Genomic DNA, 27,160 nt, shown 5'->3' on the forward strand with positions numbered 1-27,160 from the left:
ATTAATTAAGTCACCCAAAAGAGGAAGGACAGATAATATTCTGATTCCAGAAATATTAGAGCCTGGTGATAGCTGAGTTATATAAGTACAGAATGCTGAACGTGTCTCTGGTTCTTGGTGTGAGGTTGCAAGGTGGCACTGTGGATGAATGTGGCAATTTGAGAATGGAAGCAGATTGGGTGGGTGTTCTGGATTACATGTCCTCATTTTGTTTTTGTCTTTTTGTTTTTTGTTGTTTTTGTCCTTAGAACCTTAGGATGTGTCCTTATATGAAAACAAGAGCCGACTTTACGTGTAAAAGATAGCTCAGAGGTGAGGTGAGACGTAAGAGGCCACTGTATAGAGCTCAGGAGATAAGCCTTTAGCCGGTGTTGGTATGCAGGACAGAGTGTGATGAGACCTCCCATAGTAAGAATGCAGTAACAGAAGAGTGTGGGGAATGCCTCAGGGGGGGACAGGAAAAGTGGAAAAGAGAATTGCTATAGCAATGAGTGTGGGTAGAATTCCAGGACATACACGTAATCACAGGTCATCCGTGTAAGAGTGACAGCAGTTCAAAGAGCTTTTGATTTGACGAGAAGAAAGTTAAAATGAACGGCCTGGTGACTGTGAGGAAGAACCCAAGAGGAGGCAGGGAAGCATGTCGCTGTGGAACACTCATCTGAGGGTGACAAGGGAAAGGCAGTGGGGAAAGGGGGTGTCTTGGGACACAGATTCATTTTTATTTAATGTTGAAGGAACTCATTTGTGGGAGAGGCCGCGAGTCTAGAAAAGATAAGTCATGGGACTGTTTCCCGAAGGAGGGGGTGTAGATTAAGGGCAGTCGAGGGAGTCACGAACTTATGGTTTGCCCTTTGACCTGTGATGGGAGCTTAAGGGAGAGTAGTTAATATACACTCCATGGCTATGTTAAGGGAAGGAAAACTCTCCTTTGCTGAGTGATATGCCAGGCCGCAGACTAGATGTGTTCAGGTATCTCATGTTTTTCAACCTATGGAATTGGTATTATGGCTGTATTTTCTAGATGAGTAAGTAAGGAGAGTATTTGTTTAGCCATTTATTTTATTTACACATGTGGTGTATGTGTGTGTACACGTATGTGTGGGTATATGTGTGTGTGTGTGCATGTAAGCATGGGTATGTACACTTATCCACTCATGTGCATCATCAGAGGTTGATGTCGGTGACTGCCTTTATTGCTTTCTACTTTGTCTTTGAGGCAGGGTCCTTGGAGATTGCCATTTCAGCTGGGCTAGCTCGCCTGGGGCCACTGGGTTAACCTGTGTCTGCCCTACCTTCTGCTGGGGTTAGAGACTGGCACACCTCCCAGATTTTATGTGAGTGCTGAGGATTTTAACGTCGGTCCTTTCTCAGCAAACAATTTTCCACTAAGGCATCTCCCTAGCCCTCCTGTCCAGTCACTTGATAAAAATGTATCAGAGCCCATTTTGATTGGGGCATAAATCCAAATCCTTGGTCCACTGGAAGTTGAGCTGAATTGAAAAGGACAGCTCATCTCTCATACTGGGCATTTTAAAAAGTCGAAGTATGGTTCACACTCAGCTCTCATTCTTAGCATCAATTATAAACATGGATGCCAAAAGATGGTATGATAATGTGGGCAGTCCATCTACTGCAGCTGACCTGGTTACTGTCCTAGAGCATTGCCGTAAACCAATCAATCCCAGAGTGGACTCAACGGTAGGGAAATTAGATATGTCCTTGCCAGTTGGAGGGTGAGCCTTGGTTTTTATTCATCTGCATTGGGAAGGATGAGAGAAGGTTTCAGGAAAAGTGAAGAACAGTTTCCCCTCAGAGTAGATCCTGGGCAGCTCTCTGAGACAGGGTAGATGGCAGCTGAAGAATGTTAAGCATCTCATAAAGCTCAGCAGAGCTTTTTTCACCTTTAGCAGCCCATGCTTGGGGTTCCAGATTGACTTAGGGACCCTCTGCTTTTGAAAGTGGAAATTTATTTTTTAACCCACTTGTCTTCATTTTTCCTTTAAAGCTGAGCACAGTCACTTGACCATAAAAAGTATATGACATTTCTGTTTCACCTCTTTGCAGATAACCCTTCACATCTGCTGTGAATAGAGATGCTTCGATAATTAAGCATATTTTAAGGATTATAACAACAATTTTCCACAATAGAAAATCAATGTCAGGCTAACATAAATGGACAAGAGGTGTTTGTGAGGTTTATGAAACTTAAACACTCAGCTTTTAGTCACAGCTTGATGCAGAATGCAAATTATTTTGAAGGGAACCAGCTCCTAAACCCCGCTTGATTTAACTTCATTATCAGGGTTTACTCAGAGAGGAAAGAAAGCTGCCAGTATTTCCATAACTAATTTGGAAAGCATAAACTCAAAGGAACTAATGTGTCTGTACCTAGGGTTTTAGTACCCGGGTCATGTTCAATCGGCTCCTAGCATAAGCCCATGTTGGAAACAACTGCTGTGCTTGGGAGAACTGTATCACGCTTCCTGGGCAGGCATGAGTCAAACCACATCTGAACAAACTGCTGAGATCAGGGGCTTGTGAGCCTTGGATTTGTCAGACTTGGGTCTCAGCGTCATTGCTGGAAACAGGTGAATCCGGCAGTGTGTAGAGAAGGGAAGGGAGACTAAAAACAGAGATGTTGAGCAGGGATAACACTTAATGCCATCCTCCAACCTGAGGACAAATGGGTTAAAATGAAACCTGAGGTGTCACACAGGGTCTGGTTCCAAAGACTGTTTTATGTGTGAAAACTGTGAATGTTATTAGCATGTAGGTTTTGGGTGACATTTGTTTGGACAGAATAGCAGTATGTTTTTTTTTAATAGCTTGACTTTTGTTGTATTATTTGTGTTTTAGGTTGCAAAGGAAGTAAGCTCTGCAGAAATAAACCTTGTGCAGTTTAATTCTCTTTAAATCACCATCAATGGATTTCATTATATATATTCTGTATTCAAACAATAATCTGAAAAGAAATGATGAATATGAAAGAGAATATTTCTCCTTTAAATGACTATATATCTGTAGCTAACACCTGAGAGAACATGGACAAAGATTTTGAAGATAAGAACTCAAAAATCATTATGCTAGAAATTAAAAGCCTTGTTATATAGCCACCTTGGCTTTTAGTTCATATGACCATAGACAAATCTCTCTCTCTCTCTCTCTCTCTCTCTCTCTCTCTCTCTCTCTCTCTCTATTTCAGTCTTTTTCTCAACACAATTATATCAATATTAAGAAGTTGAGTTCAATTGTTCATCATAAAATCAGTACATAAAACTATTTATATTATTGTAAAAAGAACCCGTAATTCCATGTTTTAATGTTGCCTATATATATCCATTTTCATGCTCATGTATGAGAGTGATCATAAATGCATATTTAGGGCTGGAAAGATGGCTCAGTTGTTAAGAACATTTGCTGCTCTTCCAGAGGACCTGAGTTTGAATCTCAGTGCCTACATGGCAGCTTACAATCATCTATAATGCCAGTTTCAGGGGATCCAATGTCATCTTCTAACTCCCGTGGGCACTAGGCATGCATATGGTACATAGACATATACGTAAGGCGAAATATCCAGACAAATAAAATACAAATAAAGAACATTTAAAAGTGCTTATTTAAAATTTTAATGAACTTTGAACTCAGTACACCTGTCTTTTGAGGTAAAAAGCTAACTAAACTTGAACAAATGCCCATGTAAAAGCATCCTCTTGTATACAATCATTTCTGTTTATTTATTAATGATATATGAGAGTAGGAATGAGTGAGACTCCATCTTCTCTATAGGATGCTTAGGATTCTCACTGCTCATAGCAGGTATTGGAAGATAATAAACCCACCTATCTATCTAAGTGGAACACATAGCTTCTGAGGAACAGAAAGTGTTGGGTTGCTTCAGAGGCTTCAAAGAAGAGAAAGATAAAATTTAGGTGGAATCAGAAGGACTGAATAGAAGATGTCATAACTGGGGTGGTCCTTTAGGCACAGAAGGAAATTCCATGACTGAGGGAAAGACATCCATGAATTAGAAGGTAGCAGGGACAAAAGGACAAATGTAGAAAAGAATAAGGGAGTGCTGTGATGAATATTCAGGACCCAGAGAAGGTAAGATGAAAGCAGAAACTAGGGATGTTGTGGGGGGCTTTAACTATCAGATGGAAAACTTTGTATTTCTGTTTGTGGTCAGTGCTAATGAATACTGAATTTTGTGAACCTGAATCCATTTTAACTGGTTGTTTATATGTGAACAAATCTGAAAGCAAAATATCATATAAGCATGTGTGTGTGTATATATGTATACACATATATATACACATATGGTAGAAGGGATATTATATATATATATATATATATATAATATTTATATTCAGATATGACAGAAGGTAAATAGCCATCAGTAGAATCTGTAAAATAATAGAGGTTTCCGGTTTATTGCTGATCAGGTAAAGATTAACAATATCAAGTGGCTGTTCAACAAAGGTCATGTCTAGAGAGTAAGCTTTAGTTAGATCTGAACTCAAAGCTTAGCTCTGCCACTTACTTGTTCTTTTATTTTCTGGAAATTTCTAACCTTTGCTCCTTCCATGTATATGCATCATAGAAATAACAGTAGTTGTTTATCATCAGTATCTTCAGCATCAAATACATCGGCACTGTTTGTGGCTGTTACTTGAATGGGAAGGGCTGCTCTATGCACATGAGGGTATAGACTGTGTCTATGAGTACATGCGTATTTAGGACTAATAGCGGGGAAAGAAAAGTATTTACCTCAGAAATTTAAAAAGATATTCTCAAGGTTAACCTGAAATTCCAAATGTAAGGGAATATCTAAGGTAGAGTGCTTTTTGTATTTAAACATGGTGACTGTAGGTTTATACCAAGGAGGAGTAGGAAGGGTGTGTGTGTGTGTGTGTGTGTGTGTGTGTGTGTGTGTGTGTGTGTGTGTGTGTGTGTGTGTATAAGTGAATAAAGTCCTATCTTAACATAATCTAGGAGTGAGTTCCAAAGACAAAGTCTTCTTATTTTTCTCCACTAAAGACCCAGAAATCTAGAGGCATACCTAAATCTAGAGTCAAGGACGGTTTTTTTTCCCTTAGAAATTTTATATACACCTTAAAATCTATGTACATTTTGTATTCTAATGTATAACACTATCTATTTTGTTTTAATGTGTAACATTTTAAGCCATATACTATCAAGCAATATTGTGTAGATACTCAGCATTAATTATGTGCTTGTGATTTCACACAAGAGTGATCTGGCAAGTGTTCCTAACAGTACTTGTTTCCCAATTGAAGATGCACAGCTTTAGCAGGATATGGAACCGGTCAGCTCAGTAGATTAAGAATCCTCTCTATGTATGTCAACACAAACAGGCCAAGAATTTAGATTTTCCTTCTTCAGAACTAGTGTTCCAGTCAGAAGATCACACTGCTCCCAGTGTAAAAGTGCTTGACAGTTGCAGAAACACAGATATGGAATGAAGATGCTCAGCAACAAACAACCCAATGGGAATGAGGTTTATGCTTATGTCTAGCTCCAGAGGTGAAGAAGAATGACTGTATGATATTGTGGTTGGTGGCTGGAATCATAGGCTTTTGTGCATTATTTTCTCAGTTCCTATTTAATTTTTCAACTAGTACTTCAAAAGAGGCAGCTATTGAGTAAATGCAACTCAGGACTTTGAAGGAGGTTTTACAGTTAGAACAACTTGGTTTCAATCTGGAACATCATCACAGAAACCAGACGTGGTGATGCAAGCCAGTATTCTGAAATTCAAGATTATCTTTGGCCATGTAACAAGTTTGAAGCCAGCCTGGGCTACATAAAATACCATCTCAAAACAAAAACAAGCAAAATCCAGTTGCTGATTCATATGAAAAATTATCTTTCTGAGATAAGGTCCAGACCAGTATCAGTGATTGGCTCCTGCCTAGGTAGTTTCTTTGAGTGTTTTGTTATTATGATTATTGTAAGAGAGAGACAGGGTGGAGATGCAGCTTGGTTGGAGAATGCTTGCTTAATTTGCCAAAGAACTGGGTAAGTACTACAGGGAAGAAATGAAAAGAAGAATAGAGGTAACCAGGTTATAAGGATTTTGTCACTCAAGGGATATCTGATGACTTAGTATAAAAGCATTCATTATAGTTCAAGAGGAGGAGTCTGGAGATGAAGTTTTTGTTTTAGTTTTTGACATTGTTGGGAAACTTACATTGTTTCCCATCCCTGATGTATGTTGTTGGCTACTTGGGAGATAGAAAAAGTAAAAGACACCAAAAGGTGCCCACTCTTTTTGTATTTTACAATTTTGCCTAAAATTACTCTTCTCTAATAAACAATACATTATACCACAGTCACTTCCTTAATTCTAAGGACTAGGCCGGATCCCAAGGAGATCAAGTTGGACATGATCTGTGCTCTTGAAGAAGACAGATTAATAGGAAAGTAAACAACTTCAAAACAATGTGGCTAAAGTTGCCATAGGAACTTGGGTCAAGTATGGACATGATCAGTTGTCTTTATTGGTAATCTTGAAATCAGGGCCAGTTACTCTGGGGAGATTGACATTATGGCCAGATCTTTAAAGATAACCTGTCATTTCTCAGGGAAAGAGGAACATGTTCTGGGAAATATGAAGAGATATGCAGTGCAAGGTATGTTTGAGGAACTATGATTCATTCAACACAATAGAAGTGTGCTGCATGGGACAGCAGCAGATGTGCCTTGAAGTTGGACAGGAAATAGATTTGGAAGTATCTTGTGTATCATGCTGTCTATGCTTGGCCTTTATTGAAGGCTTTCAATCAGAGGGGTAGCAGAATTTCGTTTGTGCTTTTGTGAAGTGGCTAAGGGTCCATGCCACTCTGCATGTACCCTTCCTATGCCGATGAGTTTGGGGGCATCAAGGGGTATGAGGACAGGTTAGAGCTCATGACTGGATGGGGATAGTCATCAGACTTATTCACTAGTTGTTGCCTTCAAGGTCTGAGTGAGATATGGAAAAATAGGATTAATTTAGGTCTGTTGAGTTTCAGCATGTAGAACTATAGAGACTTTGGGACAGAACATCCAAATATGGGTTAAACTATATATAAAAACGAAAGCTTTGCCTAGAAGTTGCTGTGCTTAACTGGAACTGTACCCTCAAATGTTTTGTAAAGTTATGATTTCTCTCTGTTTTCTCTCTTGATCCTTCCTTCCTGACAGAGTCTTGTTATGTAGGTGCAGCTAGTCTCATACACTGTCTTCTTCATTTTCGCAAGTACTGGAATTACATCAGTGTCTCCTCATGCCCAGCTTCAAATACGTTAGGCATAGTTTTCCATGAGCATTGTGATTTAATTCTTTTATGTCCCCACTTTCCTATGGACAAAAAGTAGGGACATGGTTAAGTTCTTTGAAACGGAGAGCTTTGGAAGTCATCCTCTAAATGTGACTTAATAAAGGTTGGCTCATTTATTATTTATCCGAGTAACTTTTGTTACAGATTTTGCTTCAGTTCCTTTAGTTTTTCTGACAGATTCTGTATCTCTCCAAGGACAGAGTTTAAATCAAGGGTACATTCAAAGTACCTTTCAGGCTAGAAAACTAACTCTGCCCTGATTTTTTATTTAGCAACAGTGGAGAAATTCCTGAGAAGGATGTGTATATGTTATGTAACTAGTCACACAACCAGGTGCCCCTAGCCTCTTGTGAACCTGGCCCTCTTGAGAGCCACTGAGCTGGGAGCGCTCTTGGGAACAGCTGGGGTAAACGCAGCACTGTTGCCTAGCAGTCCCTTTGGAGTGGTCATAAGGGATTGTTGCTGAGCAACCTGGGGGCTCTTGGTGCCACATCATCCTTTATGGAGTTTTAAGGTGGTGGGGGGGTCCACTGCCCTTAGGAGGACCAGTACATCTTGGCAGGGTCTGAACTTCCATCAGAAACATGGGGCTGTTATCAGTAAGTGTCTGACCTTTTCATCAGAGATGGTAACTTATATACTTATGAACATACATGGCATTTATAGAATTGTAAATTAAGGGCATAAAGCAGTGACAGCAGGAATTCTGATGCAAATGCTTCTGTGTTTTTTCTGTCCTTCAGGCTTCATTGTAAGGTAAGTTTTCTGGGCCAATGAGATGTCATTTTTCATTGTGCTACATGAAATATTTAATTAATATTTCTATTAATATTATTTAACTAAGCAAATACTTACATTTGAGAAAAACTATCGAGCTAATTCTAATCTGGTCAAGAGGTCCTGGAGAGTCAAGTGTTTGATTTAATAGCAATATTATTTGCTCCTAGTATTTGAGATGCTCTGTTGAGTTTTCTTTCTATATAGAAAGGTCAGGAAATTGTCTTATTTTATTTTAATATTTATATAGCACATAAATTACTCTTTAAGAGTTGTTAAAAATGTTGAAATTCATCAGCTTTCTGAAGAGGGCTCAATTCTAACTTTCAAAGTTAATGTTTCTCTATTGAGCAAATACTTCACCTGAAGATCCAGGCAAATGTCCTACAGACCAGGAGGCCGTGCTGTGGCTAATGTGGGATAATCCCAGCATCTGTCAGAAATAGAGTCTGCGCCCTCTGTTTGAACTCTTTTATTTTTGTAAATACGTAAAACTTAAATGTTCTTCCAAAGCCCTTCATACAGACATTGGTTTAACACACATTCACTCACAGTAATGTGTGTAAGACCATTTAGTTAGTGCATTGCTGAGGTACTTTATGGAAGCAGTCACATGCAAGTGAACATCTTCATAAGATGCTTGACACAGTTTCTATCCTATACACATTTACAATTGGCAGGAACCATGATTTGTAGTACATGAATGTTGATAATCTGAAACATATGGAATACATTATCGCTAGAAAATGTTCTATGTGAGTTAAAATGATGGACTAGACTTTAAAAAGGCATTTACTTGTATTCAAATTATTTTTAAGGTAATATACAAAGCAATGGGTTTTTATAGGATTTTCATACACATATGTGTATATATGTTATGAAGCATGTATGTGATATATAATTACATAAATAAATAAATATACATATATAATTACACTTTGTTCTAATTCATTTCCTTCCCCTACTGTTCCCAGCCTCCTACTCCCTCTTATAGGTTCACTTCCTCTTCTTAAGTACCCCTCCTCTGCTGCCATGTCACATGAATTCTGTTACCCTCTCTTTCATCCCTTTCCAATGCTCTTAAGATGTCTTTTTTTCTCTCTTATGGTCTCCTTTTAACTTTCATAACACACAAATACACACACACACCACACACACACACACACACACACACACACACACACACACACACGGCTAGTAGAGAAAATGTGATATTTGGATTTCTGAGTGTAGTTTATTTTTAATTCCATTCATTTTCTTGCAAATGTCAGGATTTCAGTTTTCTTTATGGCTAAACCAATACTCCATTGTGCATAAGTACCACATTTTCTTTATACATTCATCTCTTGATACTCTTGACACACAACTATATTGTTATGGATATAGGCTGATTCTAAATACTTGACTCTTAAGGCTATTTTATACAAGGTGACTTAGGCTGACTCAGAAAACTTAGTAACTTGGCCAAAGACAGTACTTATTTAAGATAAAAAAAAATCAGTCTTCAAAACCCATGCTCTTAATCATTATAATATGCCATAGGTACTACATTATTTTATGAGGGCAGCCAAATCTGTATTTGCAATGAATTTGTTTTTTAAAATGTACAATGAAGCAAAAGCCACAAGACCACCTGGGTAACTAAGTTGCTTCATTTATAGTTTGACTCTCTTCTCCTCACTAAAAGTCCCTTTTCATCAAGTTTCTTTGTATCCATCAAAGCTCTCTGTATAGGACAATAAGTTCAGCAGGCAACTAGCACCCTTGTTTCTGTTTGTTTTTTTTTTTTTAAATAGGGGAGTGTATTTTCTTTGATGTAAGATGTGAGTGAAGGATAAGCAGTTAGAAAATAATTAGGGGATATAAATACGATTTTAAATAGTTTTAGAGTCAATCATTGAAAACGTTTTAGAGCTTTGGAAAGTGTAAAGGCAATGATCATTTATTTCCAAAAGAACAATCATATATGTGAAAAAGGTATATAACAGCAGAATCAAAAGTTCAAGAATATTATGAGGTCTCATGGTGTCCAATATTAGAGTTGGACAGAGCTAAGCTTTAATCCTGGCTCTGGGATTTATTAACTGTGTGTGACCTTGGGGATGAATGTGTCATACCAAGCTTTGGAAATCACTCATTGTGGTATATTGTGATGCTTAAATGGAATAATGCATAAAGTGTTCAGCATGGTTCATGAGACAAAATGCAGAAGCAACTCATGTTCACTAATGTATATACAAAACAGAATGTGTAGCTTGTGATATCATCCAGCCTTTAAAAAGGAATTTTGACATGTGCTACCACACAGGTAAACCTGGAAAACTCCTTGCTAAGAAAACTATCCAGTCACAAAATAACAGGTTTGTAATAAATATGGAGTCCAAAGCAGAAAAGTGAATGGTGATTACTAGGGAGGAGTGGAGATGATTGCTTAATGGGCATAGGCTTTGTTTTGAATGGTAACATTTGCACAACTCTATGAACAGACGTAATACTGAACTATTTTATTAAGATGATTGGGACAGTAATTTTATGTGTGTTATTCTATATCAAAGAACACAGTTGGTGCTAAAGTGATAATTGTTATCCATCTGTCTGACAAAGATCAATTATCCCATGGATATATTTATCGTTCCTCATTTGGTTTGTGATTCTCGGGTCTTGTGTGAGGATTTGTTATTTAAAGCTCTAGAGATGTCAAGGCAAGAAGACATTTAAGAGCATTTGTTTCATCCAGTGTCCTCTAGACACCGGAGAAAATTTACCTGGAACCCAGCAGGATGGATTGTTCATGCAAGGTCATATATTAGAGGGCAGGGGAAAGTAGATTAGTGACATTTCCTGTGAGTTTTAGTCCAAACCAAAAATTTCTTTGAGCCGAGGCCATTCTACTGAACATAGAACCATGTGAGTTGATACCTTTTATTGGAAGCTTAACAAATATCCTGCTATACACACTTCCGCAGTTAACCTTGAACTCAGTGATTGAGATGAAGACTGTATTTTTTTATAAAAAGAGTTATTTATTTATTTATTTATTTGTGTGTGTGTGTGTGTGTGTGTGTGTGTGTGTGTGTGTGTGTGTATGCAGATATGCAGTGTTGATAGAGGCCAGAAAATGGTGCTCAGTCCTCTGGACCTGGGGTTGCAGTTGTGATGGGAGTGCTGAGGGTGATGGGTACTGAATTCCAGTCCTTTGTGAAAACAGCAAGGTCTCTTAGTGACTGAGCCATCTTTTTAGCTATTTCTTTATTAAAAGTATTTATTGATTTCTTGTGTTATTATCAATGTATTAAAGAAAATGGTCGATCCTTGTCTCCTAAATGATTCTTCTACTTTCCTTAAATGCTGAGTTTAGTGAATCAAGACTTATTGCTCTTTTGAGTCCTGTTTCTTTTTATTTTGTTTTTGACTGATGCACACTCAAATGCACACATTCATAGCATGCAATGTGATGTAATGCTATAAACTCAGGTAATTAGCATGTACATTATCTTAAATTCACCATTTCTCTGTGGTAAGAACAATAATAATCTTACCTTTCTAAAAGTATGGGACACATATTGTTAACTGTGGTCACCCTATTGTGCAGTAGAACATCAGGATCTGTTCTGTGACTTTGTACCGGTTCTACAACATTTACTCATCTCCCCTCCCTTGTTCCCTCGTCCTCTTGTGACTCCTGGTCTCCTATCTCTGTGCGACCTGCATTTTTAGGCTCCAGACATTAGTGAGAACTTGCAGTATTTGTCCTCTCCCTTCTCACTTCAGGGTCTTTTTAAAATCCAAGCATGGGGATTTTAAATCTGCTTTGGAAGCAGAAACCAGCTCTGTAGCATGTCCCATCCCTAAAAGGAAGCAGGAAGATGTAGGAGTGTGAACAGATTCCATCCCAGTGGCCTGGGCAAGATCTAATACTAGAAGAAGCACATTTTTGCTTTGCTTGTTTCTTGTTCTTGTGGGAGATTAACAGCTGCACATTTGCTTCTTCATTGCATGGGGCCATCCTTGAATCTCAGAGAAATCTAGAGAGACAAATGGGATCGTCAAGGCTCTGTCATCTAACTAAAGCAGAGGAGATGAGGACCCAAATCAATACCTGCCAAATGGATGATTTACAGTGAGGACTTAGCTTAGTCCTCCTGCCTCTACATGCCCACTTGAAAACTCTAAAAAAAAATGGGGAAGCAATGGTTTAAATTACTTAAAACCAACTTCAGAGAGCAGCCAATACAGTTCTTACATTGTGAGAAAAAAGATATCTTGTCTGAGAATAACAGTAAAATATGACTATATGTACTTCACACATAACAAATGAAAAGTCTGATTGCTTTATTAACATGAAGGGTTTGTGGAGGACAGGCTAGGGGAGGAAAGTCTTAGAGCAGGGAGATTGGTGAGGGTGTGTCATAACCTCTTCCAGGAATGATGAGGTGGAGATGAGATCATGGGTGGGGGGTGGGGGAAAGACCAGGCTGTTGGATGAATACAGAATGAACAGAGTTGGAGGAGTGACCTGCAGAACATGAGGCTGGAACAACTGGATTTGAGAAGGGAGCAGACAGCACTCATCTCTAATTCATTGCACAGAACTGGGCTCTTCTTGCTATGACAACCCTATTGAAGTTGTACAGCATGGACAAGCAGAGGAGCATTGACAATATCAGCCCTAGGTTTAGGAGGACGGTGATCAGATGCTCTCTATAAAATGTCAACAAAACAAAGCATTGCTTTTTCATCTGGGATGGGAAGCATTTATCCCATGTCTGCTCACAAGTGTAAGACTGCTCAAGTGAAGGGACCTGATTTACCCAGAGGTCAGCTGCAGCTATGACTATCAAACACATGTGGACATGAAAATAACTGGGTTGTTTCATGTATTATTAGCTTTAAAATGGGGGACATTTTATGTAGAAAACCAAAAAGACTACAAACAAAAATTGTGCAGGTAGGTCGGCTGCAGGTTCACAGAAAAGCTCCAGGGTTAACTGTGGACACTGGGGCATTATGTGTAGGCTGGATTTTATTGGATGTTTCCCCCCCAAGAATTCCAATATTGTGTGATGTGATTGAGGAAAACAATGGCCTTGCTCCTTGCCATTGGGATTCAAAGAAAACTCTGCGGGGATGTATTGCCTTTTCAATCAAACGGTTGAGAAAGGCTGCCACTTACCTAGAGAATCGATTCGGAATGGAAATTTTAAAATGTGGAGAAAAACATGCGTTTTTCATTGTAACTGTTCAGTAAACTCTTCCTACACAATTTGAAAGCAAACACAAGAAAGGTTTCTCAGAAGATAATTGGTATATATGATATATTCATATCACTCTTATTATTTACATATATATGAAGGCAGGCAGCTTCTTGCTCAAGAAATTTGTCCTCCTCGTCTCAGAGAAACAGAAAAATTATGAGACATTGGTCATTTTAAGTGCTATGTTGCTTCTCAAGAAACCACTTGTTCATTCCTATAATGGACAAGGAACTAGAGACATTTATCTTTATAATTTTCTCTCTTGTTTTGTTCCCTTCAGGGGTCATGAGATACTGAAAACCACGCAAGATAGACCTGGGGAGTCAGGAAACTATAAAGTCACCAAGACCACATCCGGGCAGGAAGAATAAAGGAAGGTAAACTCTCTGTCCTGTTGATCCTTGTATGGAGGGTATCACAGAACATATCTTTATTGTTATAAAAGCCGGAGGACAGTGAAGAAAGGGCAGGGTGGGATGGCTCCAGTTTAGGAAGTTACTCAATGTTGTTCAGTCAATTATTTCTAGTGATACATTAATAGCTAACAATACACACTGCATACTTGAGCTACATTCCATCTGCTGACTCCTGGGGGCCTGAGAGTAATAGAGAAAGGGCATGTTTTGATATTTCTATTCTTCTTAGCCATGCTTCTTTAATTTGCTCTCAGTAAAGGCCAGTGGCCCATTAAAATCTTTTAAAATTCTAGTCTTTAACCGTGGAGAGAAATTCATGATATTAATGATTACTCTTCTTGGAAGTATGTTTCAGAGATAACACAACAAGCAATGAATGCCAATTGTGTTTTGTTTTTATTAGACAGGGTCTTGCTGTGTAGCCTGGCTGGTCGTGAACATTTAGCCCAGGCCTCAGCCTCCCAAATGTTAGGATTATATAACTGTTTTCAAGGAAATACTCTTCATGGTGCTGACTGGTGGACATACAACTCAAATTAATGCATTTTGGGGGAATAGAAAAACAGCATCTTTAATGTAACATGAATTTCAAATGGTCTTATTAATAAAAACAAACCTGGAGCCAGAAAGATCAGAGAAACGGAACAAGCCATAGTTAACCTCACCTTGCCAATTCCTCAGCTGAACCTGTTTCATCAAACTGGAAGTCTCTGAGTCCTCATCAGAATGAATCTCAGCTGAACTGCTGCTAAAAGCCTCGAAGCTTAAAAAGGTCTCTAGTTCCTGGTCTTTACACCTTATATACCTTTCTGCTTCCTACCAGCACTTCCTGGGATTAAAGGCATGTGTCACTATGCCTGGCTGTTTCCAGTGTGCCTTTGAACTCACAGAGATCCAGATGGCTCTCTGCCTCTGGAATGCTAGGATTAAAGGCATATGTGCCACCATTTTCTGGCCTCTATGTCTATCTAGTGGCTATTCTGTTCTCTGTCCCCAGATAAGTTTATAAAGGTGCACAATATATTGAGGGACATAATATCACCACTTTAAAGTATATATATAAATATATATATATATATGTTTAAGACATGTATTTGACATGTTTGTTGAAAATTGAGGCCACCTTCATGTTGTGGTCTTATATTTTTGGTTGTGAGCCTAGCCTGAGCCATTCTCCAGCCCTATGTTGTGATTTTAATGGTATTTTACAATGGTAGAATTTGCCTTGTGGCCTCTCTAACCTTTAATTCTGGGTTTGTCCTCTGGAGTGAGAAATTTGCCCCTCTATCACAGCTTAGATAACAGATGAGGAGAACATGGAATGAGCAAGGCCTCTAGTGTTCTCCCACTCTCAGATCCCCAAATGAACAAAAGAGTAAGGGAGCATGAACAAGCAGAAGATACTATGTGGGACCTAGGCTCTTTGCCTGGGTTTCTGGAGATGAGTGTACACTTTCTTTTCACCCACTAAGATTTAGACACTGGTAATGGGTTCTATGTATTTTTGGAACTTTTTAAATTTTTTTGGTTTTTCAAGACTGGGTTTCTCTGTGTAGTTTTGGTGCCTGTCCTGGATCTTGCTCTGTAGAGTAGGCTGGCCTTGAACTCATAGAGATCCGCCTGGCCCTGCCTCCCGAGTGCTAGGATTAAAGGAGTGTACCACCACCGCCCAGCAGAACATTTTTATTTTAATGCCAACTTTTAAACTTGTAAAGAATAGCACCTTCATTTAAATTTACCTTTTGGAAGGAAATGATTTCAGTAAAATAATTTTGGGAGAAAAAAAAGATTTCTACAGGAGCCATTCTAATCTTTATACTGGGGGAAAACAGTGAGCAAAGTTATAAATACTTGCATTGCACTTGAGGACAATTAAAACTGATATACAAGATAATTACCGGGTCAGTATGGTGGGCTGAATGCTCAGGACTTATAAACAGAATCTGCTTGATTCTCATGACAGCTCTGGGAAGAGGTGAAGAGGTTGTTCTCTTCTGTGATGAAAGCTGGCTGAGTGGCCAACTGCACAGATTTAGCCGGTGGGTGGTGAAGTTGGATAGCAATCTAATTCTGTCTGCTGTTAAACCCATGTCCTTGACCAGCATGGAAAGCAGAAGCTGGAATACTGACTTTAAAGGAGGGCAACATCTCACTTTCATCAGACATTCATCCTGCGTCGTTGAAATGCACACTCTTGAGGAGTGCATCATCTCTCTACTCAGTGGACTCTGTGACAGATGTGGCACATTTTACAGATTCCTTTGATGACAAAACACTAAACTCCACAACCCTCTCCAAGAATAATTAGAAGAAGAGCTAAAAAAAGCAAACTTCTAACTATTAGCTAAAGAAATTAGAAATCAACAAGGAAGCAATACAGTGAGTGAATGTGATGGTAGTCAAAGTTGGAAACTTTATTTCAATAACTTTATAGTCATAGACCAAAGAATAATACCCACACTTTGGATCTTTTAACAGACTCCAAATGTTTATTTTAAGAAAACACATGTGAGTACCACTTGGTAAGTTAGGATGGCAAAAGTTAATTAAAATATAAGAAAAACCTTCCCAAGCAATCAGAAAAGCTCTAAGGGTTAACTGTACGACAGGTTTGATTGTCTGAACTTCTCTTCACTTCACTTGAGAAATTCTAACAAATAAAATAAAAAGAGAAATAATTGTTAGCTGTGTTTGGAACTATTTTAAATTCCTTACAATAATTTAATTTTTTTAAACTTCTCGGAGATATTAGTAACTATCCTTAATATTTTACAAACTTGGAAACTGAGGACCAGAGAAGCTGAATAACTTGGCCCAATTCACACAGACAATAAGTAGCAAAAGTGAATTAGTGCTCAGGTGGTTTAACATATGAGTCTTTAGTCCAAAATACTGTACATTGTTGTCTCTTAATAGCTGTAATTTTGAAAAGTTATGATTATTATGGAAAAGATGACAAAATAGAGTATTGGAATAAAAGGTTATAGTTACTTAGGTATAAAAACGTAACGGTATAAAACAGTTTATTTTCCCACAACAAGTAGACAATATGATAAAATAATATCATTTATAACAGTCATGAATACCGATGGATAGCTGTGTAGGAAATACATAAGAATTAAATGAATAACAATAGAATGAGAAACACAAAAGTAGGTGGGCAGTGAACAATGTTTATATTGCATTCTTGGATAAGAATAATAAATGTATAAGTGTTATTTTCTCCATATGAACTTGTGAACTTAATGTAACTTAATTTGTAAACCCCAAAAAATTGGAGGAAAGCTTGCTACTAAAATGGAAGAATTGAATGGCCTGGGAAAAGCGAAATTTTGGGAAAAGAAAGGATAATTTAAGGACTTGCCATTTCTGAGGACTAAAATATGTTGAAGAGTGATACTCAAGACAGTGAGCAGGTGTTTTTGCATTAAGATACAAACTTAAAGGCCCAGTGGCGGTTTGAATGAGAAGTTTCCTCCATAGGCTCCACATGGGCGCTCTTGCTCTCCAGATGGTAGGACTCTTTGTGGGAGGCTATGGAATCTTCAGGAGGTGCACCTTTGCTGGAGGAAGTATATCATTGGGGTGCAGGATTTGAGGACTTATAACTACACCCCACTTCCAGTTTGTTCTTTACTTCCTGTGTGCAGTTGAGATATGACCAGTCATATCCTGCCCCTGCTGCCTGCCATACCTGCCTGTTGCCATGCTCTTCCTGCTTCTGTGGACTCTATCCTTCTGGAACTGTAAGCCCAAATAATTCTTTTCTCCTAAATTTGCTCAGGTCATGGTGCTTTATCACAGCAACATAAAAGTAATTAATCTAGGAGAGACTGAATTTGAAAATTCTACAAGGAGCACAGCATTTACATGTAACATGTAATAGGGGCATTTCGTGTGATAAAGTCTTGGCTAGTCAATGGTAAAAACAATCACTGGTTAAAGTTTGGAAGAATGTAAATTTTAATATACAAGTATTGACTAAATATTGATTGATAAAAGAAGAAAGATGATGCGATATAATGGGAGGAAAATACATTTGTGAATGCCTTTGCCATGTTGTATATTATGTTATTAAAACAAGAATGCGTGGCTGAAGAGTGATAGACTTAATCCTGTTAAAACTTCTTTAACTGTAAATGAACAAGACACACAAACAGCAGAGCCCTAACAATGAATTTGTTTTAATTTTTTGAGAGTATAATTAATGAATCAGTTCAATTCTAGCTAACATTCCAAAAATATGGCTGTTTAAAGATTTAGTAAAGCAGAGGCCTTATGGGTAAGTTGATTTCCTACCCTCTGCAGCATAGATAACCATGGACACTGTCAACGGAAGGATGTTATGTCATAACATGGTATGATATACTATCACATATATGTGCATATATATAATGTATATACAACATATAAATAATGACAGCATTATAGAAAAGACCCAGCAACAACTTGGAAGTGAAGCAGTTTTCCATCAAAAAGAACAACTAAATTTGAGCTACAGTACTCACAAGAGTGAGAGGGATTTTAAGTGGACATTTTTATAACTCTTGCACGTCAGTGCATATTTCAGAAGTCATTTGCAACATCTTTGAATAATTCAAGTTTTGTACATGTGAAAATGTATCATCAGTAGTAAAAATGAAATCCCCCAGTTATTCAAATGCAATAGATGATAGCAATGGATCTGCACAGGGATAACATTTGAAGAGAAGTGTTCCTTGTCTGATTATTGTGAAGTACGGTGTAACAAAGAGGCTTATTTCACCTCCATCTAGAGTAGCTCTCCTTTCTCACATGCTGCAGTCAAAAAAGCAAATGTGAAAGGGATATTTATCATCATCAACACACACTGAAGGTTTTTTTAAAAGTCTTTGGGCTTAGAGGGCAAAAGCCTTTGCCTCCCAAGCCCGAGAAGTTGAGTCCATTTTCTGGAAACAGCAGTGGAAAGAAAGAAATGACTCCTGGAAGGAGTCTTCTGACCTCTCTGCACATGTCATGGCACATGTGTACATGTGTAAAAGGACAAATGGATAAAGGCTTTAATTCATGTGAAATAGATCAAGGAATAGTGGCCTGTACTATGACAACCAATTGGCACAGAGATTTACAAAGGCATACGTTGTTGCCTGAGGGCCTGTTGGCATCATTGCTGAGTTCTGGAAAGAATAGCTGATCAACTGTGATCTTTCTCATCTTTCTGGTTGGATTCACGTCTCTGAGCAAAGCAAAGCAATGGTTCTTGGCCACTGTTGTTCTCCCTGAAGACATGCATGCTGACCCAGGACTGTCTGCCAGCATTCTCATCTGAACGCACTCCTCATTTCCATCATTCATATTGTTCTTTTGTTTGCAGGCTTCAATTATGCCATATTATGTATATCCAGCCATCTCTCCTCACCCTTCTAATTGTCACTGTCCCTCAGTTGAATTTGATATTTCAGTTCTTTTAATCTAGCAACACTAGAGTGTTTCCTTTGGTCTGACACAGCTTGTTATCAAGAAAGTTTTGATCTTAGGGATTGGCCAACAACCATCCTTCCTACAAGGTCTTTTAGGTACTCTGAAAATTATACCCCTGGAAGACATTTCCTGATGGCCCAGAAAACATGTTGGGGAATATCTGAATCTACAAGAAAGGAATACATTGTGACTGTCTCTACAAGACTCTTTCTGAACACACATAGGTATTTTTGTTTATTTAAAGATTGTGTGTGTGTGTGTTTGTTATAGTGTATGCCAAGTGAATGAATATGCCCATGTAGGCCAGAAGAGAGTATTGTTGGAGTTGGAGTTAATGGTGGATATGAGCCATCTGGGATGGGTGCTGGGAACTGAACTTGGGTCCTCTGGAAAAGCAGCACTGATTCATTGCTCTACCCTCTGACAGAGGAGTTTTGAAATCTCTCTCTCTCTCTCCTCTCTCTCTCTCTCTCTCTCTCTCTCTCTCTCTCTCTCTCACACACACACACACACACACACACACTCTCTCTCTCTCTCTCTCTCTCTTTCTCTCTCTCTCACACACACACACACTCTCTCTCTCTCTCTCTCTCTCTCTCTCACACACACACACACACACACACACTCACTCTCTCTCTCTCACACACACACACACACACACACACACACACACACACACACACACACTCACTCTCAGTATTTTTATTACAGCAGAAAACAGCCTCAAAATAAACTATAGAAACTTTTCTCTCTACTGAGTAAGTAAAATAAAAGAGAGACTATCATTTTATTTTAAATGACAAACAAAATCAAACAAACACAAGTCTAAAGATAACAAAATCTTGTTAATCTTCCTGCTTTCCAGACTGTCACCTTTTGAAGACTGTAAAAAACAAAATAAGTCACCACCACCACTACCACCACCACCACCACAACAACAAACCAAATACTGTCAGCAGGAATTTGTAGAAGGGGAAAATGGAGAACAAAAGAAGCTATACAACAAACAGGTGTATAACAAGCTATACAAAAAGGTGATATCACTCACCACTGTAGTAGAATAAAGTAGAAAGGGTCAAGTTTATTAGGGAATGTTAGACATCAAAATAAGTGCTAATTACTATGTATAGTATATGAAAGAATTTTTTCTCATTCCTTCATCTAACCAGGAGTTTCTGAGACTCTATCCTTATTTGTCTTGTGTTTGGTGCTGTTGTGAGTGCCAGTGACACACAGCTGAGGACTTCATTGTTTCCTGTGACTGACATGCCTAGACAGAAATGCTGGGTCTAAGTAAAACTAATTAAGGGCTTTAAGGAGACCTCAGGCAGCGTCAGATCAGGAGTGCTGGGCAGTTTCCTTTGAAGAGGTTCTAGGAACCCATGCTGACTTCAGTGGGCTCAAGAATATGAGGTGGAAACAGAAATCAGTTTGGTGTAAAAAACAAACAAACAAAAATAAAAACAAAGCTAGTCTGAGTGGATGCAATCAGAGGAAAACATTTTTGCTTTTATTCAGGGAACAACTTCTGGTACTAGAGAAAGTTCTGGAAGCTTGAACCACTAAGAAAGGATGTAACACAGGGCTTCATATGTGAGATGGGAGTAGCAAAGCGGGCAGCTGAGTGGTTAACAAATGCCACAGAAACCAGTTCAAGTGTTGTTTGGATCATGGGAATGAGAAGGGTTCCCATGAAGAATTGACCACCAAGCTACTTTTGAGTTAAGAACCAACCAGCCTTGTCACCTACCTCTTAGCCTTTAGCTAAATTATGCATCTCTGAGTCTTTGTTTCTATATTAGAGAACCAGTGGTAGCAAAGGAGAGTAAAACAGTATGTCTCAAGAGGGTGGTGAGACCTGAATAAAGTGAGCGTTAGTAAAGCAATTCAAGATGGTTCGATAAGGTGGGCACTTGATGAATGGTACTATTAGAATAGAGAAATAAGATCTCACCTTGGAAAGCACTTTTAGAAAGTGAGGATGACACTCATTGATGTTAAAAGTCCTCTTTGGGATACCTGAAAACAAAACCTCTATAATTGTGCTGAAAAAAAATATCATAGATATACATCGTTAGAAACTGTTCTATTTTGTTAGCATTCCCTTGTATGTCCTTAGCTTGTGGACAATTTTATTTTTAGCTCAACCTATAGTTTTTTGATTATGTCAAGGGATCTAGATTTTTCAGCTCTAGTTTGTTACATCAAAAGAGATCTCGGATTGGACAAGGAATGTGTTACAGCCTGTTCAAAGGCAGCATGCTTGTGCGTGTTGGGTGAGTTTGAATTTGCTAGGGTTAAAATGCTGTGCTGCATATCAGTTCCTATTATCAGTCATGCTGTGTTATCAAACACTGAACAATTTACATTAGTCATTGAGAAGTCCAAAAGGACTCAGGTGGTTGAACTCCTCCCTGGTCATTCTAACAGAAGGCAAATAAAGCCCTTGGAGGTTGTCTGTTACCATAGCAACTCAATGAGCTGTGTTTGGTGTTAGGCATGCTTACCAGTTACAGCAAATGAGCCATTCAACACTCAGTTCTCCCCTCCCTAGTTTGTCTTTAATGAGCTCAGTTTGCTTTTGCTTGTAGCAATCTACATTGTTTCTATGTAGGAAGTGTTTAACTTAAGATGGTTTGATTTCCAATTTTTCCATTTTGTGATGTGAAAGCGAGACCCATTCATTAGCAGCTGTAGTCTGAATTTGGAATGTTAGTGCTTTCTGGAAGGGCAGTATGTCTTATAACACTCTGGTTGTGTTTAAGCAGCAACAATGAGCTGCAACTTCCAATCAACCAGGCAACTGTGAAAGGAACAATGACTACTCTACAGTGACATTTCTAAGCATTAGTGTTTCATAGGTTAAGTGTGCTGCTCAATTTTTGACTTACAATATTTTCAACTTAATTTTATTGTAACATTAACCCATTACCAGTCAAGGAACTTTTTGGTAGATTCAGTTGAGGCAGGTCCAGTCCCCTCTTCCCTGCAACAAGGCTGAGCTAAGGGTCTCAGCATAGGCACTAGGTTCCAAAAAGCTAGCTCATTCACCAAGGACAGGTCCCAGGTCCCACTGCCTGGGGGCCTCCTAAACAGTTCAAGCTCATCAACTGTCTCATTTAACCAGAGGACCTGGTCCAGTTCCATGGGGGCTCCTCAGCTATTGGTTCACAGTTCTTGTGTTTGCACTAGTTTGGCTATTTGTCCCTGTGCTTTTTCCATCATGGTCTCCATATCACTTGCTCATATAATCCCTCCTCTCTCTCCCCAGTTGGACTCCTGGAGCTCCATCTGGGGTTTGGCTGTGGAACTCTGCATTTGCTTCCACCAGTCACTGGATGAGAGTTCTATCATGACAGTTAGGGTGTTCAGCCATCCTATCACCAGAGTAGGTCAGTTCAGGCACTCTCTTGACCATTGCCAGCAGTCTATTGTGGAGGTATCTTTGTGGATTTCTGGGGACCTCTCTAGCACTCTGCTTCTTCCTGTTCCCATGGGGTCTTCATTTATCACAGTGTCTCTTTCCTTGTTCTCCCACTCTGTTCCTGATCCAGCTAGGATCTCCCGCTCCCCTAAGCTTGCTTTCCCCCGACCCTTGCCCTCCATTACCCACCTCACTCCCAGTTTGCTTATGTAGATCTCATCCATTTCTCTGTCATTGGGCAATCCCTGTGCCTTTCTTAGGGTTCTGTTTTCTAGGTAGCCTCCCTGGAGTTGTGAGTAGCAGTCTAGTCATCTTTGTTTTACATCTAGTATCCTCCTATGAGTGAGTACATACCATGTTTGTCTTTCTGAGTCTGGGGTTACCTCACTCAGGATGATGTTTTCTAGTCCCATCCATTTGCCTGCAAACCTTATGATGTCATTGTTTTTCTCTGCTGAGTAGTACTCCATTGTGTATATGTAGCACACATCAGCAGAGATCTACTTCTTTTTAACATCATTTTTTTAAGATCATCGAGGTTCTGTCTTCCTAGCTCTGTGTTCTCTTTTTGGAATTTTGTGTCACATGGTAAAGCAAGCATTTGTTTGCTGTTTATGTCCCCTCACCTGCTTGCTTCTTAAGAGAGTTCATGATGACAGGGTGTTATTTCTGGAAGAGTTAGAAGAAAGCATCCTTATTAGTTTTCCTGTTGTTGTGAACAATACCTCATAAGAAACAAAAAAGGGGAGAAGGGTTTGTTTTGCCTCATAGTTTGGGAATAGAGTGGCCATTGGAGTGATGAAGGCATGGTAGTGGGAGCAGGAGGTGGCTCATCAGAGTCAGGAAACAGAGAGGGATGATTGCTGCTGCTGATCTCCCTTTTGCTTTTCACTCAGTCTAGAACTCTGGCCCAAGCAATGGGGCTGCCCGCTTTTAGGGTGGATTTTTCCACCTGAGTTAAATACTTAGAAACTACTTCACAGAAATCAAAAGGGGTATTTCTACAGTGATTTTAAAACTAGTTAACTTGGCAGTGATGATTAACCTTCACAACATCCTAAATGTATGAGTCTCTATAGTGTGAACACTGAAGCTATTTAAAACGGATAAAAGTTAAAATGGATGGGAAATTGGAAAAAGTAAATAAATTAAGACCAGGCCAGACAAGTCATCTTGAGAATCAGATTGCCTGTTAAGGCAGTGAGACCACAACAGGTGGATTGACTTTCTCAAAATAAGCAGAGTTCTTGTGCCTGGGGCTTATCTGTACCTACAACCTTTACACAAGAAACCAACAAGCTTGATGTGTAGCTGATTGCTTTTGAATCAAATGCCAACTGATCACAGGCCTCCGCCTACTCAATTGATTTGTCAGGTAAGCAGAAACACTCCATCAAACCATTCCCAAATGAATCAAACTCGCTGTTGCCAGTCAGCTCACTTCTTTACTTTCACATTCAGGCTATTGGGGCAAAGTTCTCTGCTACTCTCCTCGTTTCAGGTGCTACCTGACTCTTGGATCATCCAAGACAACACTAAGTCTCATTTGAGGGGCAGCAAACAATTTCTGTTACATAAAAGCTAGTTAATGTGAAATACTTGCAAGTCCAAGATGATCCCTAAAAGGATGTATTTACCAATGGCTCTGGTATTTATCCAGTGAACCATATCTGTAGCAATGTTTGCTTTTTAAAATTTTATCTAGAGCAGTGGTTCTCAAGTTTCCTAGTGCTTCAATCCTTTAATACAGCTCCTCATGTTGTGGTGATCCCCAACCATAAAATTATTTTGTTGCTACTTCATAACTGTAATGAATCATAATGTAAATATCTATGTAAATATTTTCCAAAGGTCTTAGGTGACCCTTGTGAAAGGATCATTCATCCCCAAGGGGGTTGTGACCTACAGATTGAGAATCGCCCATCTAGAGCTTTCCTTTAGGTTATGAAGCAAGGTTAATGGTGGTCTTCTAACTCAAAGCCCAAATCTCATAATCAAACAGTTGCAAGGGATAAAACACAGAAAGCTTTTGTCCCTTTCTTTACTCATTGTGTTGCTTACGTGTGAAAGAATAGAGAGAATATAATGAATCCTTAGAGACCCTTCATCAACATAACAAAACTGTTGTTCTGACTTCAGAACGGCTGGTAACAACATAGCTTCAGCTCATCGCTTTGCCCATTTGCTTGCCGCCTCTATATTATGAACCTAACCTAGCTACCTCTTCCCTCTGGGTGAAGCATTCTGTCCCATTTGTTCTAATATGGAGGAGAATGTGATTTAGCAAGTTGGAAATCACTGGTCATGAGAGTTCATCACCTTCCTGGGGACTTCTCAGCAAAGCTCTGCTCCATGGTTGTTTTGCTTTCTGGGTAATTAACAGACATGACAGACATGCCCATTTCTAGAAAGATTTGGGTATGGCAACATTATTATGGAGCCAGAACCAACTATGCCAGCTTGAAAAACGGGAGTTTGTAGCTCCAGCCAGGCCTGCAGTTTCCTATAGCTGAAGGCAGCCTTGGTAGTTCTGGATAGTAAGTGAACAGTCAGATTGTATCGTTAGCGTCACATGGAACTATGACAATGAAGTCTTCATTCCATTTTGATTTTAGACTTTGACACTGGCATAACTCCTAAGAGTGAAAGGAATGTAACTAATTTTTAAATCAAACTCACTTCATATTTGTTCATATTTCAAGATGTTTTGCATATTTCTAAAATAAATAAAATTCATGTTCTTGATTGGCATTTTAATTACAGAATTTTAAAACACCAAGTGTATTCAGCAGATGTTAAATAGCATGTTAGAAGTAATCATTGATCATAGGTTAAATATCAGGTTTAATTTATATTCTTTTCAAATAAATTTATTAAAACTCTAACTTATAGATGTTCAAGAACACAAAATATCTTGATAAATTGCAAACAGCATACTTATTATTACAGTAATAATTTAAAAACTCCCCTGATAGAAAACTGTACATGTAAATGTTCAACCATCGAAGGTCAAGGCAGTAACTAAAAAGATGACATCATTGTCCCAGTGTGACATCATTGTTCTAGAGTGACATCATTGTCCCAGAGTGGCATCATTGTTCTGTAGTGACATCATTGTTCTGGAGCTGCCCATGAGCTGGTGGTTGTCATTTGTCTCAGATGATGTATTTTCTGACCTTTGGAAGGCATTGTGGATAGTTTAGCTGCTAATTATTACCAAACATTTCAGCATATAACAATTCTGTGCATGACTATGATTGCTGAAGTATGGTTGGAAAGGACAGGCCTTACAAGGTCACATTCACATTGCACATATGTGAAGGCTCTCCCTTACCGAATTTGGTATGTGGTTACATTACTGTTGGTATGTAATAGAGAACATGGCCTAACTCTGTGAGCTGGTTCCAAAGAGCTCTCCAACATGAACTTTTCAAGAGATCTGTGGAGCCTGTTGTTATAATTTAAATACACACACACACACACACACACACACACACATATCTTAAGCTTATCAAATGAAATTGTGATTACAACAGCAATTTATACCGCTCTTTTTCATTTACTTTTGCTTATATCAATTAGTAGTCCCACTGCATGAGATTTCATAATCTTGTTGATATAGGTGGACGTTTAAACTCCATGAAGATTTTTTTTTTAAGCTGGAGCCTGTAAATTGAAAATTAAATCTCTTTCCTACCATGCTTTAGCACTATCTGGCTATAGTAGTCTTAAAATCATTCAGAGGTAAAGTACAGTGCAGTAAGCTAAGCCATGGGTTGCTAATCTTGAGTTTCCCTTGTTCGCTTTTTGAGCTACATGGACTCAGGCATATTATTTAATCCTTATGCCTTGGTGTGGTGATATATTGTGTACTCCAATAAAGCTTGCCTGGGGATCACAGGACAAAGCCAGCCACTATAATAAACATAGAGGTCAGGCAGTGGTAGCACATGCCTTTAATCCTAGCATTCAGGAGGAAGAGATCCATCCAGATCTCTGTGAGTTCAAGGCCACACTGGGAACAGAGCCAGGTATTGTGGCACACACCTTTAATCCCAGCACTAGGAAGGAAGTAAGATGGTGGAGCACAGAAAGGTATATAAGGCGTGAGTAAACAGGAAGTCTCTCTTTTGAGGCTGAGGATTTTATAGAGGTGGCTGGCTTGTTCTATTTCTCTGATCTTTCAGCTTTCACCCCAATATCTGGCTTGGGTTTTTTTTTTAATTAATAAGACCTTGTAAGATTCGTGTTACTATTATCTATAAAATAAAACTGATATAGTACTTCTTTCCTAAGGTTATTAAAATGAAATCTATTGTCATTTGTATTGTATTTAGAATGTTTCCTTATATGGCTACTTAGCAAAGAATTATTTGATGTTACTTGATGTGATATTTATGAAGTTTTCCAGTTAGGAGATCAAATCACTTTAAGCCCCCCCCCCCCCCGCCAGTGGATCTTTAACTTAGTAAGCTTATGTTGA

At 38.8% G+C, this 27,160-nt stretch overlaps 1 protein-coding gene across 4 annotated transcripts in view; it reads left to right on the forward strand.

The window, feature by feature from the left end:
- Positions 1-27,160, forward strand: part of Pkib (cAMP-dependent protein kinase inhibitor beta) — a 96,264-nt gene that overhangs the window by 6,450 nt on the left and 62,654 nt on the right. For 3 of the 4 annotated variants that reach the window (XR_004943193.1, XR_004943192.1, XM_036168960.1), the window contains exon 2: positions 13,658-13,754. The gene's annotated coding sequence lies outside the window, so the exon portion shown is untranslated. Of the gene's footprint in view, positions 1-13,657; positions 13,755-27,160 lie in introns of those variants that run through there. The other variant, XM_036168961.1, reaches the window with a different exon arrangement.

The sequence above is a fragment of the Onychomys torridus genome, chromosome 19, assembly GCF_903995425.1.
Source record: "Onychomys torridus chromosome 19, mOncTor1.1, whole genome shotgun sequence".
Taxonomy (NCBI): domain Eukaryota; kingdom Metazoa; phylum Chordata; class Mammalia; order Rodentia; family Cricetidae; genus Onychomys; species Onychomys torridus.